We start from the raw sequence: 6,000 nt of genomic DNA on the forward strand, positions 1-6,000 counted from the left end.
TCCCTATTTTCTTTCAGCTTCATGTGTTTTTTTTTTGTTGGGTGGGGGGGGTTCTTACTAATTCTCAGCAGTCTACACCTAACCACACTAGAAACCCCTATTGAGATACCAATCCAATTATTATTTTTATGCAATATCTATTATTATCCATAATTCGGATAAATTTTAATTATATTAATTCAATTATTATACAAAGTAACACCATTATACGTAAATATTTTCGATCTTATCATTTGATAAAAAATTAGGTTTAACTTAATCATTACATTAACATTACATTAGCAAATTTGTGGACATTTATCTATTTTGACAAGGTAGAGCTAAATTACTTGATATTTCCAATTAATAAGACACTGATAACATAGATTGTTGTGAAGCCAAAAGGTCATTGTTATTACTTTCCTCGAGAAGAGAAAATGAAAGTTTTGTAATAAAAGCAAGACAAGATTGGAAAATAGTAGGACCAATGCGCAAATTAATGGATTGGATCCTCGGTCAATGGGAAAGAGAGAATGATGATTTTGTGGGGGTGCTAATTGGCGGAAACTGGGATTCATGTTTTGGCGATGAAAAAGGGAGGCGTGACTCGTGAGGGATGAAATGGCGCATTTTTTGGGAGACTCTCAGCCATGGATCGCGCAAAGAATTCGGCGCTCCAAATTCACAAACCCTAAATAAAATGAAAATGGATATACGTTACTTACTATTCTGCTGCTTTTTGCACTTTGATTTATTTCCATGCTTTTGATTCCTTTATTCTCTTTTTCCACCATGCTTTACGACCAATCTTCTCCTTTAATTATTTAATTTTCATCTTTCCTTTAATTTTAAATAAACAAAGACTAAGAATGGATAATCATTCATTACTGGTTTTTAACATATATTAGGGTTTACTCTTCTATAAATACAAGTGATCCACTTGTCAAATAGCGTTCAAAGCAATGGTTGAAAATTTTTTAGGGTCAGAATCTCCGAATTATATTATATTTTTTACGATAGTAAAATTACAATCTTATCATTTTAATAATTTATATTTTATAATTTTAAAATGTTAAATCAAATTTTATCATTTTGAGGGCTAAAGTATAATTTTACCGTTACTAATGTAAACTTTTATAAATTATAAAGAATCTAAATTAAAATTATGTACACAAGCTTTGCTTGGCTCTATTAATCCAAATCTTACTCTTTAGCTTGGACCAGATGTACATTTTAAGCTTGAATGCTTGTTTGTGCGTTTAGTCTTTTTTTTTTTGAAATAAATACAACTTGTGATTAGATTACACAAAATAAGGTGATTTGGATTGTCCTAATCCCTTCTTTATTGATATAATTCAATTGACCTAGCATTCAAATTATCTTTTGCTTGCTTTTAAAAAATAAGTAATACTAAAGAAACAATAAAATGAAAAGTTATTGATGCTGAATGAAGTATTGGTACGTTTATGATAGTTGACTCAGTACATTGCATATATATGATGTATAGTGTATGCTACCCCAATAATTCATACGCTTACTTCTCCTTTCCCTCACACTGCTTAGATGCAAGGCAATACATCTTTGACTGCGGCTATATTATAATATTGTCAGTTTGCTTGGATTTTCAAGCAATATTTACTGAATTGGTTAAGTAATTGAATCAATTACATTTATCATTTTCCCGTTTAACTGTTTTAATCAATTTATCTAATTTGATTAAATAAATTATTAGAAATTTATAAAAAAAATATTTAAGATAATAGAGAAAACTATTCAATCGATTCAATCATCAAGTCAACTGATTTTTTTAACCCAATTCAACCGGTCCGTATTAGTTCGTGAGCCAATCAATCTAACCCCTCTAATCGGATCAGAACCTCAATCAATTCCTGATCTAATTAGTTCAACTGAAAAATTTGATCCGATTTAAACAACATAAATTTTAAATGTTTATTGGCTGATCAAAATATATTTTTTGAATTTTTAATTGGACTTGGATAATTTAAAATTTAAAGTTATACATGACATATATGTGTTTTTTTTCTTTCATTTTGAGCATGGAATGAAAAATATTAACACCTAAGAAAATGAAATGGTTACCGAATTTATCCTACCAAATTATAACTTTTATAAGTATAATTTTATTTTTGAATTTATTCTATTTATTAATTAAAATATATTAAAATACTATTTTTTATAATAGTGAGAAAAAAAATTGTTGATATATTTAAAATTGTTGCAATGTGTCAACGGCAGTGCCTACTTCTACCGCCACTATGATAAAAAAATAATTTACCTTATTTGGAATATTGACAATTTATTGAAACAAATCTTTAGGTTGTGCTGAATATCATGGAATGATTTTAGTCAATCAATAAAAATCAATTCACTTAGAAAACAATATCTCATGATCGATTATACTAAATCTCTGGGATCAAGGAATTGTGCACTTATCTGTTCAATAAGAAACATTAACTTTAAGAGTATATTTTGACAATAAAATTTTTTCTGTAACTGGTTTTACAAGCTAAAAAGTAAAGAAATCAAATTGTATAAATATTTATTGTTGTCCATTGTTTTTATCGTGGTTGTCGCAATTTGATAAAAAATATTCACTTCTGCTATCATTTTTTCTCATACTCTATTTCTTGCAAGTTTGAACGTATAATTATCATGTGTTGACTAAAGAACCTGGCCACTTATAATCTATTATATATGATTTGAGAAATCTTTTTCTGGGTTAAAATATTTTTTTTTGAGAAATAATCCTTATACTAAAAAATATTTTACTAAATTTGAAGAATATATTATTATATTAAAAGAATATATATTGAAGTGATTAGGGCTCAACTTGTCCTTACGTCCAAATCTGAGAACTTTCTTCCACGGAGATACCTTAAGAAAAACCTGATCTCCCACAACAAACTCAACATCTTTTCTTTTAAGATTCGCATAGGACTTACATCTTTCAGATGTTGCCTTATGTCAATCTTAAATCAGTCTAATTTTTTCCTCAGTCTCATTAACCAACTCTAGACCCATTATTTTCCTCTCGCCCAACTCAACCCAATACAGCAGAGTGCGATACTTATGACTATACAGAGCCTCATAAGGTGCCATTTGAATATTGGCCTGATAGCTATTATTATAAGTGAACTTGGCTAGAGGCAAAAACTTTTCCCAACTACCACGGAACTCTATCACGCAACCTCAAAGCATATCCTCCAAAACCTGAATCACCCTCCTGGACTGCCCATCAGTCTGCAGATGGAATGTTGTACTAAAGTCCAATCGAGTACCCAAAGCCTCATGTAGTTACTTCCAAAATTGAGATGTGAAATAAGGGTCTCGATCTAAGATAATCGATACAGGAACCCTATAAAGTCTAACTATCTCAGAGATGTACAATTTAACTAACTTCTATAATGTGTAGTCGTCCGAACTAGAAGAAAGTGAGTAGACTTGGTCAATCGATCCACGATGACCTATACAAAATCCTTCTTAGTGGGTGTCAAGGGCAACCCACTAACGAAGTCCATGGTTACCCGTTCTCATTTCCACAACGAAATCTTAACGGGTTGTAACAAACCAGAGGGAAATTAGTGCTTAGCTTTAACCTGTTGGCACGTTAGACACCGAGATACGAAGTTAGTCACCTCTTGTTTCAATCCAGGCCACCAATACAACTCTTGGAGATCACAATACATCTTGCTCCTATTGAGATGCATAACATAAGGGCTACTATGTGCTTTCCGCAGAATAGTCTGCCTCAAATCAACATCATTCGACATACAAACTCGACCTTGGAAACATAGAATACCCTCAATGTTAAAACCCAAAATTTGAAGTTTTACCCTTTTCGATCTGCTGGTCCTGACTAACCAGAGACTCATCCAGAAGTTGCTTATCTCGAATCTCATTAACCTAAGTCAGCTTAATTTGCAACTCGGCCAATACCTCACCATCCTCAAATAGACTTAGGCGAATAAACATCGCCCTCAACTTGATCATCGGCCTTCAACTGAGAGCATCAGCTACCACATTGACTTTATCAGAATGATACCCTATAGTGCAGTTGTAATCCTTAAGCAACTCAACGCATCTACGTTGTCTAAGATTCAACTCCTTCTGAGTGAGGAGGTACTTGAGGCTTTTGTGATTAGTGTAGATAATACACCTCTCACCATACAGATAGTGCCTCTAGATTTTTAGAGCGAACTAACTGAAGATCATGTGTCAGATAGTTGCCTTCATGTGGCTTGAGTTGTCTAGAAGTGTAAGCCACCACTTTACCCTCTTTTATCAAAACACAACCTAAACTAGTGTGAGATGCATCACTATACACGACAAAATTTTTTCCAGATTCAGGTTGTATCAGAATAGGTGCTTGAGTAAAAACCAACTTAAGCTTCTCAAAGCTCGATTGTTGATCATCAGTCCACACGAATGACACATTCTTACACAACATCTTATTCAAAGGAGCTGCGATAAGCGAAAACCCTCCACAAATCTCCAATAATACTTTGCTAGTCCAAGAAAACTCCAAATCTCCGAGACACTCTTAAAATGTTTCCACTCAAGAATAGCCTATATCTTCTTCGGGTCCATACGAATACCCTCGATAGAAACTACATGTCCCAGAAACATAACTTCTCTCAACTAGAATTCACACTTGCTCAACTTAGCATAAAACTTCTTCTATCGAAGAATTTGCGTAACCACTCTAAGATGCTCATCATGCTCAACCTTGGTCTTAGAGTATACCAGAATATCGTCGATAAACACAATGATGAACTGATCCAAATACGGCTGAAACATCCTATTCATGATATCCATGAATGCAGCCAGAGCATTAGTCAAACCGAAAGGTATAACTAGGAACTCATAATGACCATAACGAGTCTTAAAGACGGTCTTATGCACATCAGATTCTTTTACCTTCAACTGATGGTACCCAAATCTCAGATCAATATTGGAAAATACAGACGCCCCTCGAAACTGATTGAACAAATCATCGATCCTCGATAGTGGATACTTTTTCTTTATTGTTCACTTGTTCAGTTGCCAGTAATCCACACATATCCTCATAGTACCATCCTTCTTCTTGTCAAAGAGTATTGGTGCTCCTCATGGAGATACACTAGGTCTAATAAATCATCTATCAAGAAGTTCCTAAAGCTACACTTTCAGTTCCTTCAGCTCTTTTGGTGCCATACTGTAATCTCGTTCGTGCATGTATTACATTTGGCCGTATGTAATGTAGAGACTAAAATAACATATAATTAAGTTCCTATTATTCATTTATTAATTAGATAGTTATTTAGTCATAAAGTCAAGCTACTAAAAATATCATAATTAACTCTTGGTATATGTGAAATAAAAAAAGTTAAAATCCTTTGGATATAAGGCAATTATATATTTATATATATAAGTTTATTATTCTTTACATTGTCAATAGATTTTTTTAATTTAATTAGTAGAGTTAAATAAAGGATATTTGTCTGTTTTAATTTATTTATATATATAATATTTTACTTAGGGCCCCTTTGGATAGGTGTTTACTTTCAGTGCAGTGTGTTTAGTTTTCTTTTTGTCTCACGTTACAATGACGTTCAAGATCTAATTATCAAATCCTTCTTTGTTTTTACACTAACTACAGATAAACACACCGCCCATCCAAAATGGCATTAATATACCAAATAACTTTCAAATGTGTTGGAAGAAAATATATTAGATACCCTATTTACCGGGAGTATATATATATATATATATATATATATATATATATATAGATTTTGTGGGAAATTATTTTAAGGAAGATATATTATAAAATTTTATATAAATATTAGATGAGACTTTACTTTAGTAGTTAAGTTGTAGTATTGAATTTTTTGATATTTTAGGTTGAAATTTTATTATAATAAAATATTATATAAAAATATAAAAACACAAAAATAGAGCATTAAAGACATGCAGGTTCTTGAGATTGTCTTGAAAATGTAGAAGATTACAAGTGGGCAC

The sequence above is a fragment of the Gossypium raimondii genome, chromosome 5 (genome assembly GCF_025698545.1).
Source record: "Gossypium raimondii isolate GPD5lz chromosome 5, ASM2569854v1, whole genome shotgun sequence".
NCBI classification, from domain to species: Eukaryota; Viridiplantae; Streptophyta; class Magnoliopsida; order Malvales; family Malvaceae; genus Gossypium; species Gossypium raimondii.